The following is a 15,599-nucleotide window of genomic DNA, read 5'->3' on the forward strand; positions in this document are numbered from 1 at the left end:
TTCTTGTTATGACAATTTCTCAGCATTTGTTTTGTTACAAACTCTTAATACAGATGGCTGATGAATAGTAAAATATTTATTCAAACATCCTGTGTTTACAAATGTTAGAATTATCAGCAGCTTGGTGAAACATCTTTCAACCCATAGCTCAGAGATGTGAATTCAAAATATGAAATGCTTCTGAACACTGATTCATGCTTACAAACCTGGTTGTAGTCCATTCTGAATCTCTCATGTTTTCCATGCAGGGACTAGCATTTGTAGTTTCATTGTTGCTCGTGTAGTTGCCAGATTTTCTTTTAAAAGGCCCTCCAGTGGTGGTGGGGAAATTGCTGCTCTAGGGGACTGGTGCAAGGAAGATGGCACTGATGTAGGTGGAAACTACAAAGACCGAGCCTTTCCCATCCACATGTTTTTTATCCTAGCTTTGCTGTGATCTTTCCCATAGCAGTAAAGCAATTTAGGCTTGGGAAAGATGGACAGATTCTGTGAGATACATGGATATACCTCTGTGAGGTGAACAGTTCTGTGAGGAAGCAGATGGAAAAATGTTTCCCAAAAGCATCCAAACTGGGGTAAACAGCCCATGTATATATGACCTTTTATTTCTGGGGTTGAGCCCCTTTGGTTGCGGGTGCTCAGACTTCCATTCCCAAATCCATTTTTCATTTTTCCCATATCCCACTGCATTGTGTCATCTCTCTACCCCTGAGAGATGCAGGTGTATATTTGCTTCTTTCAATCTAGTTTACGTGTGCTGACAAAGTTTTTAAAAACACCCTAAAAACAGCTGTTAGAATTTATTTTAGCAGGGGTGGAGTTGTTTGAATGGAAGAATTAAGAATTAAACCTTGCTGAAAACAAAATATGAAAGTTCGTTGAGAAAGAATAATCTGAAATACTTATTTCCTTATATGAGATTCTTACAGTTATGATCCTAAGCAGAGTTTTACTTGGGACTTGATAGGTCTTTGGTCTGATCCAGCATGGCTTTTCTTGTGTTCTAAGCTGTGAACTCCAATAGGGGGAAAAAAGATCTCCCATTGTTCATGTGTATATGTTTTTTTTAAAGCAAGGAATAGGGGTGTTCTGTTTTTAATTTATGGAGCAAAAGGGTGAGGGAAGCTAAACCATTTCCTGTTCGGTGTCTTATTGCAATCACTGATTGCAATAAGAGCCAGTTTGGTGTAGTGGTTAAGTGTGCGGACTCTTATCTGGGAGAACTGGGTTTGATTCCCCACTCCTCCACTTGCACCTGCTAGCATGGCCTTGGGTCAGCCATAGCTCTGGCAGAGGTTGTCCTTGAAAGGGCAGCTGCTGTGAGAGCCCTCTCCAGCCCCACCCACCTCACAGGGTGTCTGTTGTGGGGGAGGAAGGTAAAGGAGATTGTGAGCCGCTCTGAGACTCCTCGGAGTGGAGGGCGGGATATAAATCCAATATCATCTTCACTGATCCCAGTTTAGTTACCTTCTGCTGTTGAAACATAGCAGGGGGGTGGAGAAGAAATGTTAGGGTCCAGAGCACAGAGAAGGAACAAGAGAAAGACTTTGCTCACACCTGTGCTTTGTTATGTTCATAGACTACACCTAATCTCCCACCTAGGTACACTTCCTGAGAAAGAGTAAAAACAGTTGCTGCAGTCTCTAAACAGTGGGCTTTTAGGACTTTTGCATCCAACTGGTTACCCAGATAGAATCATCTGCATGAATGTGTGTACTTTCCACCTAGCAGGAATGGCTTTGAGGCTACAGTTGAATAAATGTGTGCTTCCATGTGTAGACTTTGCAACTTGCCCATTTCCCAAGAGTCAGTTTTAAGCATCGGTAATAATACACATAATGAGATCTGCTTGTGCAGCTCTTATGTTGAGATTCCATTTCATACAATTGTGGTGTGTAGGAATGAAGACTCTCGACACGTGTTGAGGGGAGAATGTGTCTGCCTTGCCCCTTTGAGCAAGGGTTTATTTATTGCTGCATCAGTTGCGCCAAGAATAAAAATAGCTTACAGCATCGAACAGACAAAAGCCCTAACAGGAAGTCATCTGTCCATGAGGTCATGTTTTCATAGTCTAGAAGAACTAATACCAGCTCAGCAGTTATCAGGAATAGATTTATCTGAGGATCGCAAAAATATAGTTTGAACACGGATGTAAGAATCTTGTGTTCTTGTGTCAGCAAAAGGAAGCAAGAATATGAGTGTAAGATGTCTGCGCCCTTTAGCCTTTCAGACACAACATGGGCGGCCCAGGCCGATATGCCAAATGCATGATCCACCCATATTTCTGTCTTTAGGCTTTGTGGGGTCTGGGGGCTCAAGCGCGTGAACCCCACATCCCTCTCTCTTCTTTTTTATATGACTGCTTGCAAAGAGCAGCAAAATGACAATTTGGTTTTGACATTCCCAGGAAGGACTGACTAATAAAGATGGGGTAATGGATAAGCCACAGGTGGGAAACAAACAATGATGGATTTATGCATTCACACTGGAACATCTTAGTATTTAATTTTTGTCCGTCCAGAAATGATGCATAGATAGGTGGAGAAGGGTTATTCAGAGGCATACTTTTGGCTAGGCAGGCCAGCCTTCCACTACAGAGCTGTTTAAGTCTCCATCATGGGGCTGGGTATGCAGGCTAGCGTGAGAGGGCCCACCAGGTCTCTGTTAAAATTAGGCTACCCTCTTTATATAATAGCACCCCGGAATCAGTTCTCCCCGCTCCTGCACTGTACAGTTTATGGAGAGTGTAGGCCAAATTGCATGATGTGCTCTCATTTAGGTTTCAAACACCATTGAGACACAAGGGTGATGGGAATGTCAATTACCAAAAAGTAAGTTCTATATGTATGAGGGAAAGCTATGTGTCTTGATATTGACAATTCTTTATCAATAAACATTACTAGCTATGTTACAAAAATATAAGATGAATGTCTTAACTTCTAGGCACATAAGCAATACTGAGGGACATATATAAGTGACATGTTATAAACTGAATCAATTCATGTGCCTTTATGGCAAGTAACATATTGTAGCCTAGGTGATCAAGATACACACATTCAGACATAGGTGAGAGCATGGCCAGAAACCATTTTAACATAAACAAAAGCAGTGCCAGAAATGGGCAGTCCATACTGGCTCATTATTACAATATAAAAACCATTTCAATGTTCATTTCTTGTTCCCTTCCCCCCCTTAGTCTAACAAAAGGACTTCTTTCTTGAGTTTATGGATTCATGGGGAAATGGATTTCTATTGCAGCCAAAAGGAATTCTTTTTATTTGGAAGTATAACTTGAAAGTGGCCGTGTAGCTGCTTATTGTGATCTCTAGCCTTTCACTCGGCAGAGGAATTTTCCTGGAAATCAGTTTTTTCCATAACTCAGTTTGGATGGGGTTTTGGGGGAGGCCCTCCTTCCAACATCAATGAGGCATGACCAAGCAAATTTTAAGACATCTGGGTAGATATGGAAGAGCCTGGAGAACATACTTGGAGAAACAAACAAACAAAATAACAATAATAGATTTTTTTTCTTTTCTTTTAAAGCTTTTCTTGGCTGTCCACAAATTGCCATAACTTGAACTCAACCCTGTTGAGATAGGGTTACACATATTAGATAAATTACTGTAGCAGAGGAATAAGCGAGACGCACACTTACTGATTGAAAACGAGGTATTTTACTATTTGGCACCAATAGCAAGGTTCATTTGAGCATCAAGGCTTCCAAAAATAATGAACCCCCCGACACTTCCCAACCAACAGCTTTAAGCAAAAGCGTAGCTTCAGCCTTGCCCCTTACACATTATCTTGATTCACTTTCCCCCTCCCCTTTTCTCCCTGCTTATATCTATTCAGCAAGGAGCTTCCTTATGGGAGTGTCTGTCACCAATACACATCTGTGACACACACCATCTGAAGGCTTGGCTGGGTTGTTATCACATTGCATCTTCTTCAGTATTACATCAGATGCCCTTTTTGCTTTTTAAACACAAGAGTATATTTTTCATTTATTATTTTATAGAGTTATTCATTAATTATTCAGGGGTCTCTCCTTCATTTCCCCCCTTTCAAACTCTGACAACTTATTTAAGTCTGTAAGAGTATGACTATTATTACACAAATTAATGAAATATTGTTTCCTTTTCTCTGGAGACATGTACAAGATGCTGGCATTTTTTTCATAGGGAGTGAGTGCTTTTACAGCATTTTTAATACTGTACCTTATAACAGGAATTAAACATGGCAATAACCCTAAGCCTCCTAAGGAAATGCCAATTAAGAATAAAATCTGCTTCCAATCTCCCATAATTTGTCCAAACCATGATGTATCCAAATTTTTCCATGTTTGAACTGGTACATGAGCAGTTTTACGAATTTCAGAAGCTATATTCTGTACAGCCTCTCCATTATTATCTATATTAAGACAGCAATTTGAGAGATTAAATTTCCCACAGACATCACCTTCTTCAGCCAGCAAATAATCCAGAGCCAAACGGTTCTGATATATGGCTGCACGCATCTGAGTCTGATGTCTTGCCAACAGTTCTAAAGCCATGGCTGTTTGATTTGTCATGATTTCTACCACACCTTACAATCTAATAATACGGTTAAGCATATACACAGGTGTTCTGTATCCCCAAGACCCATCTTGTGCCCAAGTAGCTGGGCCATAGTATTCAATGATCCGCTGTGGAGGCTATTCATCTCCCCACTGCTTCCCTCCTATGTCCAAGGAACGTCTTGATCTAACATAATCATCCAATACTGGGGTCCCTAAAACAGAACCAGCATTTAATGGCAAAAGAAAGAAGCTGGGACGTATTGTTCCAATTATGCATGTTCCATGCAATCTCCTGGGCAGGAGTGTATAAGCCCTTTTACCACAAATCCAATATAACCCTTCAGGAGCCATCCATTGCTCAGAGGAATCTGAAGCAGCATTGAAATATTTATTTAGACTGCTAACATTTTCCCATGGCTTGAAATCCTTTATAGCAGTGCCCTTTGCCTCTACACATTTTGGTTTTTCCTTAGTAAACTAACAGAGTTCGGTGGCACAAAGTGTGCCCAACGTGCTTTCCATTTGTCCACAGAACGGCCCAAGAAATACATAATTCTCCATTCACCACAGTCTGCAATTCCCAGACCTTCCTCTCTTCTGGCATTGACTCGATCTAGGTTTATTCCGTTGGACTAGGTCAGAAGGCAAGATCTCAATGCCAACCCAAGGCCATCTTTCACTCATTAGTGGACCTCCACACACCCAACAGTTTGAAATATTTAGGGAGGCGGCTATTTGCTCAGCTAAAGCTATAAAAAGATTACTCCCAGGTTCTGGAATGACAAATTTTTCATCCTGAGCATCATTAAACACAGTCTTATACAAAATTTTCTTATTCTCCTGGACAAGTAGCTTATGCTTAGGGTTGTGCTTTTTAACCTGGTTTGACTTTAAATCAACTGGCCAGCATACCCACTTTGACGTTGGGCAACAGAAACTTCCTCTAAAGGTTATTGTTCTGCTTGATCCAGGATATTCTATTTTTGCTTGATAATAAGACACTCCACGTTCTACACAAACTATCTGAGTGTTAGGTTCTATGCAAACTCCATGCACTCCCCTAGATTGAACACGCAACATACGTTTAGAATCGTTTCCTTCCCAGCATCTAGTACATCTCACTGCTTGAGTACAGCACATTAGCATACTGACAAAAATATAGCAAAAAAGTGCAGCAATAAAAGCCTTTGAAGCATGCATGATTCTTTAAGTCCTACAGCAAATGCTTATACCAAAATAGCACTATTGTAATAATATATTCAATACAGACAAATAAGTAATTCAAGAAATTCAGCAAACTAATACAAAGGAATATCTAGCTCTGTATGACTCCAGAAGACTTCCTCAGGCTTCAGCCGTGTGTAGACCAACCAGCTTCCAGGTGTGGCTGGAGCAGGGCTTCTTGACTTTTAACAGTCTTCACTGAGTGGCATAAGGCCGGGTTAGGGTCTTTATAAAATTTCAAAGTTTCCCTGGAACTGGCTGAGCCTTCCAGCAATCTGCAGCTCGCTTTAAATGTGTCCAATGGATCCACGCTGCTATGCCTTATACCTTGACGGCTGTAGGGGAACTTAAAAGGACAGTGAATGGGCCCTTCTACCCAGGCTGTAAGGTCTTTGCCCTCCAGCTTTTTACCCAGACATTATCTTCCGGCTGGTAAACATGTACAGGAGAATAAATTTGATATGGCAAGGTTTCAAACACATACTTATTCACCTCCTTTACAGCTTTGCCCAAGGCTTGCAATTTCTCAAAAGTTATAAGGCTTCCCAACTGTGAAAGGTCACCTCGAACTCCTTGGACTATGGGAGGGGTCTTCCGTAAACAATCTCAAAAGGCGACAGACGGAATTGCTTGTGTGGCAAACAGTGCAACTGAAACAATGCAATTGGCAACATTGTAGTCCATGGCAAATGGGTTTCCTGACAGTTTAGACAAGGCATTCTTCAAAGTTCTGTTAGCCCTTTCAACTTTTGCTGAACTCTGTGGGCGGTAGGCTGCATGCAATTTCCAGGTTATACTAAGCAACGTAGACACACCCTGTACAGTTTTCTCTATAAACGATGGCCCATTATTGCTCCCGATAATTACAGGTAAATGTAACGGTAATGTCCAGCTTTGGGCATTTCAGTGAAATCCACAATTAAGGAGGAGAAAGGTGTTGCTCCCACTAGCTGACTCCCAGGGAGCTGAGTGGGACTCGTCCTTGGAGTATTCTTTGCACATGTAACACATCGTACAGAGGCTTGGGCTGTCAGTGAACTCACACGATTAATATATGCCCACTGACTCACAGAGTGTTTTAGTGCAGTCTTCCCATAATGCGTTCCCTCATGCAGTTTCTGAATTAATGGCCATGCAACAGCTTCTGAAATATAAATTCTGCCATCGGGGAGAACATAGCAGCCATCTCTTCTTTTAGTTACTGCCCCTTGAGTTTGAACCCACTTCTGCTCAGCTTGTGAATACCAAGGGCTCCATTTGGTTACGGAAACTTGAAAAACAGGCAGAATTTCTCTGCTTCCCTGATAAGGCTTTAGTGCTGCCTCCTTAGCTGTTAAATCTGCCTTCCAATTTCCTCTTGCTACCGGACTTAGGGGCTTCTGATGGCCTCTGCAATGGATGACAGCTATGTCCCGGGGTGCCCAGACAACTTTTAGCAGTTCCAAAATTTCTGTACTATTCTTGATATTCCTGCCATTTGCAGTAATTAAGCCTCTCTCTTTGTATAGGGCTCCATGGACGTGCAGTGTCATGAAAGCATATTTTGAATCTGTATAAATATTTGCTTTAAGTCCCTCTGCTAATCGTAGTGCTCTGATAAGGGCAACTAATTCAGCTTTTTGTGCAGAAGTTGAAATAGGCAAAGGTTCTGCCTCTATAACGGCTTGTAGAGTAACTACTGCATATCCTGCTCTGTGTTTTCCATTCTGGATAAAACTACTCCCATCGGTATAATATTCAACATCAGGATCTGAAAATGGGACATCTTTCAGGTCTGGCCGGCTGGAAAATACTTCTTCCATAACCTCTAAGCAATCATGCTCCAATGCATCATCAGAAATTGGCAGCAAAGAGGCTGGGTTCAGAGCTGACACAGTCACTATTTTTACTCTTGGATTTTCACACATAAGTGCCTGATATCTGACCATACGGGCATTGGTGAACCAGTAGTTCCCTTTGTGTTCCAGAAGGACTTGCACATATTGGGGAACTCTTACTTCAAGTTGACTTCCAAGGTAAACTTGTCTGCCTCCTTTACTAGTTCTGCAACAGCCGCTACTGAGCGCAAACAGGGAGGCCACCCTTTTGCTACAGTGTCTAATTGCTTAGACAAGTATGCCACTGGTCTGGGCCAGGATCCCAGCAATTGAGTTAAAACGCCTGCAGCTATTCCTTCTTGCTCATGCACATATAGAGTAAAAAGCTTGTCAGTATCAGGTAGTCCCAGAGCTGGGGCTTGCATGAGCTGGCGTTTTAAATCTTCAAAGGCATTTTGACATTGCTCTGTCCATTCAAAAGGTGCTTTTTCTCCCCCCCTTAGTGGCTTGGTATAAGGGCTTAGCTGTTATGGCAAAATGGGGGATCCAAATTCTGTAAAACCCTGCTGCTCCTAAGAATTCTCTCAGCTTGCATCTCGTGGTAGGCACAGGAAGAGCACACACAGTCTCTTTTCACTCCCTGCCTAGCTGCCGTTTGCCCTGGGATATATGGAAGCCTAAAAATTTCACTGTCTCTTGGCATAGCTGAGCCTTCTTCTGAGACACTTTATATCCAGCCTCAGTCAGAAGTGTTAGCAGTGCAGCAGTGGCACCTTGGCATGTCTGTAAGTCTTTGGCCCCCTGCTGAATATCATCAACGTATTGAAGGCACACAATTTCTCCTGGCACAGTTGGGAACCGGCTCAAGTCTTTACTGAGAGCATTACCAAAAAGGGTGGGCGAATTTTTAAACCCCTGAGGTAAACAGGTCCATGTGTATTGTAGCTTTCTACCAGTCTTTTTTTCTTCCCACTGGAAGGCAAACAGTGGCTGACTTTCAGGCGCCAGTCTTAAACAAAAGAACGCATCCTTGAGATATACCACTGAGAAGTAAGTGGCTGAGGCAGGTATTAGTCCCAGTAAAACATGGATTTGGAACGACAGGATGCAAGGTTTGTGTGCAAGAATTTAGAGACCGAAGATCCTGTACTGGTCTGTAGTCATGGGTGCCCGGCTTCTGGACTGGCAAAAGGGGACTGTTCCATGGAGACTGACATTCTACAAGAATTCCATATTCAAGGAGTCTGTCAAGGTGTTTCTGGATGCCAGTTACTGCCTTCCTAGGGATTGGGTACTGGCGTTCTCGGACTGGAACAGTCCCTGGAATTCTACTTTGATAGGCGCATGATTTACTGCTAGCCCAGGTGGATTCTCTTCTGCCCATATGTCTGGAAATTGTTGAACCCAGACTTCTGACATGGCCATTGCAGGAGCTGATTGGTGAAGCCTCCACTCCTCCTCTGGGGCATTCCAGAAGCCTCCACTCCTCTGGGGCATTATCCACCTTGATAATGTAATTTGCCTTCTTTGGTTATATAAGGCAGCTCAAAGTTCATTTGACTTCCTGATTCAAAAGTCAATCGGGCTCTTAACTTGGAAAGCAAATCTCTTCCCATTAGTGGCACCGGGCAATCAGGCAAATGGACAAAATTGTGACGGACCACATGGCCTCCTACTGTGCAAGTTCGTTTGGCTAGAAGTGGTCTGAATTGTCTATGCCCTGTGGCTCCAATTATATTAACATACTTGCAAATTGAAGGGGCAATCTTATCAGGCACAACAGATCACATAGCCCCAGTATCCACAAGAAATGCGATCTCCTGACCCTCCACATCAACTGTGACCATAGGCTCCACAGGGTCAGGAGTGTCGGTGCCCGGTCTGTCCTAGTCATCCTATCCTTCCAGCCCAACCAAGCCCTGGACTGGCTCTTCTTCGTCTCTCCTATATCTGCCATTCTGAACTTGGCCTCTTCCTCTTCCCCTCACACTGGCTCCTGTGCTCCCCCAGCCTCTGAATTGCAGGCCTGTCATCTGTCTAGGAGCGTTTTGAATTTCTTGTGTGCGGAGAGAGGGTCGATTAGGACATGAATTTCTCCAATGCCCAAAATCTAAACAAAAGGCACACTGATTTGGATCCAAATTGGTCATCACTGTTCTTTGATTTCTGCCATTCATTCCTTGCCCTCGAGGAGCCCCTCTTTCTCTTTTAGGTGGCTGCCCAGTCAAAGCTGCTGCCAGTAAATCAGCTTTTTTCCTCATTTTTCTTTCTTCCTCCTGCCTCTGATCTATATCCCGATTAGCATAAACCTTTTGGGCAATCTCTAACAGCTGGGACAGATTCACTCCTGCAAAACCATCTTGCTTCTGAAGGTTTTTTTGCAAATGTCAGCATAGGATTGGGCAACAAAAGCTGTATTTACCATGCACAGGTTCTCTGCAGCCTCAGGTTCGAATGGCGTAAACATTCTGAAAGCTTGCATTAACCTCTCAGCAAATGCTCCAGGGCTTTCATCTATTCTCTGGAGTACTTCACTGACTTTAGACATGTTAACAGGTTTTTTTCCTTCTTGTTTCATACCTTCTAAGATTGCCTGCCTGTATTCTGGCAGACGCTCTTTAGAAATCTGAGAATTGGGGTCCCAGTTAGGATCTGTTGCAGGAAAACGGACATTTATCCACCCCTCTCTGTCTGCAGTTTCCTGAGGGACTTTTTCTTCCATATGTTTCTGAGCATAATGCATGATACGGCTTCTCTCCTCAGTTGTAAAAAGAGCCAGTAAAAGCTGCTGACATTCTGCATAGGTAGGCTGATGTGTAGCCATAATACTGGTTAGCAGATTTGTCATTGGGGCAGGATTATCAGAAAATGCAGCAGTATGAGTTTTCCAGTTTACTAGATCACTTGAAGTGAAAGGCACATACATGTATTGCGTCTCAGTCCCAGGGCCAGGCTGTTGAGGAATATGAACTTCCCGAAGGGGAGCTAGTAATGAGCTTTCTGTACTGGATGTGAAACCTGGGAACGTTGGGGGTGATGCCATAGATGAGCTGGAAGTTTTCTCTGGAGTACTTAGTGAGTACTTCTGTATGCAAGGGAGACTCAGGAGCGGAATTAAAATTTACAGCCAACCTCTGATTATTAAACACAGGCGTGGAATAACAAGGAGCTGTTGCAGAAAACGGTTGCTCTGAAAACAACTGCTGAACCGAATTTAAAGTTTGCAGGGGTGTTGCCCATCCTTTTCCAGCTCTAGCTACTTCATTCATCTCTATTTCCTGGCTCTCTTCATCAAAGGATTTTAAAGCGCCCTTAGCTTGCTGTTCTTGCTCCCCGCCATCAGTACCTCCTTCTGCTAGCTGCATCGGGAGTACAGGGTATACTGGAACATATGGCGGGGGACTAGCCAAGGGGTCTTCAGGAGTGGCATCTAACACTGGAGACTTTTCCTTCTTTGGATGGATCATTGTTTTTGCTAACACATCCTGATGCAAAGCCATAACTTGACTTGCAGCTTTATCAGTGGCTCTCTTAGCCCATTTTTCCTTCATGGTCTGTAATTTCTCTGGCCACCAGTAAGACCTCTGCACCGTAGCCGCCCAGCTATCAATGTAGGGAAACTCACTTTTACAAATTGGGGACTGTACCACGCTCTTATAAACTTGCTGAACCAAGCCTTGGTCAAAGCTGCCCTCGGGTGGCCATCCTACTTGTAAGGCCACCTAATCTTTCTGACAAAACACTTTCAGAGTTTCAGGAGTCAATTTGACTCCATAATCATCACAAAAATGTTCTTTAAAATTCTTACACATATATTCTAGTGGAGTTTTTGACTGAATTCCACCCATGGCACCAGAGGTTTAGACAAGACACACTTTGAAACACAGAGGGTAGGGAGGGTGAGCTGCCAGTGGGATTCTGACAGCTCCAAACACAAAGGAAGCCTTATCCAATCGCTTCCCCACTTTCCTGGCTCAGACGCACTTGCGTGGCTGAGAACCGCGGTACCGATGGGTACAGAAATCGCTTGGAAGCTATGCCTCCTCTCATTCACACACACACACCACAGAAATCCTCCCCGTTCCTAGCCTTTGTGCTTCAGCACCAGAATGGAGCCTACTGAACAAGGCTTTAAGGGATGATCAGGCCCTTCTCTCCTTTAAGAGAAGTAATTCAATTTCCCCAACACTTCATACTCACAATCCTGAAGATCTTCCAATTGCCTACACACATGTCGGTTCAATCAGGCGCGAGATCTTGGCTGGCTGGCCAAATACCTTTCCCCACCAAGGCGGAGAAAGCTGGACTCAGTCAAAAATATAACTGTGGCGCCTAGTTCTGCTGTTCCCCGCCACGAGGGCGAAAGGCAAACGGTTTTGCAGGCCTAGCCAAAGGGGAGGAGAGTCCTTCCCGCTATTTCCTGGCAATGCACCATTTATGTAGCAGGGGAATAAGCGAGCCGCACACTTACTGATTGAAAACGAGGTATTTTACTACTTGGCACCAATAGCAAGGTTCATTTAGGCATCAAGGCTCCCATAAATAATGAACCCCCCAACACTTCTCAACCAACAGCTTTAAGCAAAAGCGTAGCTTCAGCCTTGCCCCTTACACATTATCTTGATTCACTTCCCCCCTCCCCTTTTCTCTCTGCTTATCTCTATTCAGCAAGGAGCTTCCTTATGGGAGTGTCTGTCACCAATACACATCTGTGACTCACAAACCATTTGAAGGCCTGGCTGGGTTGTTATCACATTGCAACTTCTTCAATATTACATCAGATGCCCTTTTTGCTTTTTAAACACAAGAGTATATTTTTCATTTATTATTTTATAGAGTTATTCATTAATTATTCAGGGGTCTCTCCATTACCACATGTGTTTTGGACTGGTGACTTCCTTCTCACATGGAGTTTTAGTTTGACAAGGTCTCTATCCTTTCAATATTAAAAGGCAAATTTTATACATCATACATTATATAGAACACAAATCCACAATATAAATCTATGCATCACTTCTCATGATTCAGGCTAGTGCACATCCATATAAAAAAGCATGCACCTAGAGATTCATGAGAGGCTTTTTACCTTGTTGCAACAAAGATGAAGTTTTTTAAAAAAGAAAACACAAGATTAGGGCTTCAAAAAGAGATTACCAGAGATAGAATTACACCTGGATTATGAAAATGGTCACAAAAAAGGAAGAAAAATTTTTGCTATAGCTTTGGAACATATGAAATCGTCAAAAATAAAAAAACTTTAAAAACAAACAAAATAAAACTGAGGCCTTAATAGAACAATGCCACATACATGTATGTGAAGGATCAGATCCAAAAGGATTAGAGAACTGGATCAGAGAATTTAAACCATTGGAAATCAGTGGGTTGATCAAGTCCCACTGAACCCCATTTTTCTCTGTGCCAGCCCATTCAAAATTTGTTCTGTGAGTCTCACATAGGTGTGAGAGTGGGTTTCAACAAATAACAAAATCCTAAAAGCAAATAATAATTAATCCTTAAACAAACAATTCTTAACAGACATACCAGCAATTCTTAAAGCTATCATAATGAGCATGCATTTAAACTTGACTTGCAGGTCCAGATTTCCTGCACAGGATATTGAAAGAAAAGATTAACAAACTTAATAAAACAATGAGAAAATCCTAGAAATTAAATTATGGTTAATATCTGGTCAAAAGCACAAAACAGTTCTTAAAACCTAGTAAGGAGCTTGCACAGCCACGAAGAAGTGTGTGGCAGTGCAAAGATAGAATTTAGAACTGAAGCATAAAGCATGGTGCTAAAACATGCACCTTGATGAAGAATGGTTGAAATAATGGAAAGCTAAAACTTAAAATAGCAAATGGAAATGAGTTATCCAGTAGCAAGCTTGGCCAGGACTGAATTGAAACACAAAATCAAGCAGAACTGGAGTTAGAATGGTTGAAATAATGGAAGAACATGAAATATAGAAAGAATTTTCTAAACAAAACACTCAGAAAAGGTCAAACTCTAACAAGATACTATAAAGGCATAAAATAAAATAGATAAGCATGTAGATGCCCTTTCCACAGTTAAGAGGTTCACCAAATAGCTAAATAGGAAGATTGATATTTACAGTTCATAGATGGAAATAACTATAAGAGAACAAATGAAGATATACATTTGAAGAATGCAGAATATTATTAAAGTCCAGATTTCTAATGAAGACCAAGAGTTTTCAAGAATTCTGCCTAATGAATTACCAACAGATCTAGAAAAGGTATTTCTATGAGAAGCATGACACTGAGATTAATTGGGTCACTGATAAGACAAGGTATTAGATTTTCAAGACTTAAAAGAGAAGATGCACAGTGAGAGGGTAGTTTTACCCAAGGAAAGATACAGATGTTCTTTTATAACACATGCTATAACTTCAAATGAAAAGAGGTCTTGTAGGAACCAAAATTTGTGAGGTAGAATTTTAAAACACTGTTCTTTTCAGAAAATAAAAATTCAGAGCCAACAACAAAAGGAATTTTCAGATTTAAATGTATAAAAATTGTGAATTAATTCAAAGTAAGGTAGAAAAATTGTGATAAATGTAAAACTAATAACCTGGGCAGGAGACAAAGTACATAAATACAAACAATAGAGACTAATCATGGATTTCATTGTGAATTGCAAAAACAGCAGCCACCAAATTCTCTGGAGAAGGCTCTTGCCCAGCCTCTTCCAGCGTTTGAGGCTGAGATTGAAATTGAGAATCAGATTTAGAAGACTCTGATGCCATGCCATCTTTAGCCAGACGAATAGGACCTGCAAGAGAAAACACAGCAGCATCCCTGCACCCCCAGGTAAGGGGGGAACTGGACCATGCCAAGTTAATAAGACAAAATTCAGTTTGAACCCTCATTTTCACTCCTTTTAATTGTTTTTAAAGAGTGGTTTTTCATGTATGATTAGCATGTTCCACAATAGCTGGACCTGTGAAATTACATGAATTGCCATGCTGGAATTAAATGTTTCATTGTGTACAAAAATCAACACATTCAGAATAACAGGTAAAATAAAATGGGATTCAGCAAAAGAAATACAGAAATATAGACAGAGGCTTTGTCTAGCATATATAAAACTAACAGGCACATAATAAAATTTGTTATTACCCCCCTTTTTGTGTTCTTGCAGCAGGGAGGATGTATATCTGGAACCATTGTTTGTTGCTGCTGTTTTCAGAGGGGGCAGGTTTTAGATGCACGCTTGTATGGGCAATTTGAAGTCACCAGGGCCATTTTTATTACTGGTGTATATGCATGTGAGACCATAACTTAATTTTGGAAGATATTGTAACACAAGGGAATTAAGAGAAAAACAAAATCAATTCGATATCACATGGCTGATTAAAAAATGTTTGTTTGTTTTTTCCATGAAAAGAAAGGGTTAAATGCCTTAACTTCATGCAAAAAAGCACTAAGCTATTTATTGCGCGGTGAAATTCTGCTCATTTCCTGTTTTCTGTCTAAATGCAGAAAGAGAGAGAGAAAAAAATGGCTGGAAGTACATGTCGCTATGCCATTCTGGTATTTTGTTGTGGTAATTATTTAAATTGAGTCAGTTTTGTGCCACACAAAAGGGTGTCTTACAGGGCTGTTTTTTTTGTCTTCATTGTACAAGCCTGTTGCTTGTACTTGACCCGCCTTGTAGGGCTGGTGTGCAAGTTCAGAGCAGAGTTGTTAGCAATGAGGAAAAAAATGGGTACGTGTGCCAATTGCTTTTGGTTCCTTTTAAGCATTTAATGAAATTGTTAAGCAGTCAGGCTAAAATAGAAAAAAAGGAAGTACTACTTCACCCAAAGGGTGATTAACATGTGGAATTTACTGCTGCAGGAGGTGGTGGCAGCTACAAGCATAGCCAGCCCCAAGAGGGGACTAGATAAAAAAAATAGAGGAGAGGTCCATCAGCTGCTATCAGCCATAGTAGAAGAAGACCTTGGATCTAAATTCTGCCCTCGCCCACAACAGACA

General features: G+C 41.7%; 1 protein-coding gene across 2 annotated transcripts in view; it reads left to right on the top strand.

The window, feature by feature from the left end:
• Positions 1-15,599, top strand: part of PSIP1 (PC4 and SRSF1 interacting protein 1) — a 67,760-nt gene that overhangs the window by 21,771 nt on the left and 30,390 nt on the right. The gene's annotated exons all lie outside the window — the stretch shown is intronic.

This window comes from Heteronotia binoei, chromosome 4 (assembly GCF_032191835.1).
Source record: "Heteronotia binoei isolate CCM8104 ecotype False Entrance Well chromosome 4, APGP_CSIRO_Hbin_v1, whole genome shotgun sequence".
Classification (NCBI taxonomy): domain Eukaryota; kingdom Metazoa; phylum Chordata; class Lepidosauria; order Squamata; family Gekkonidae; genus Heteronotia; species Heteronotia binoei.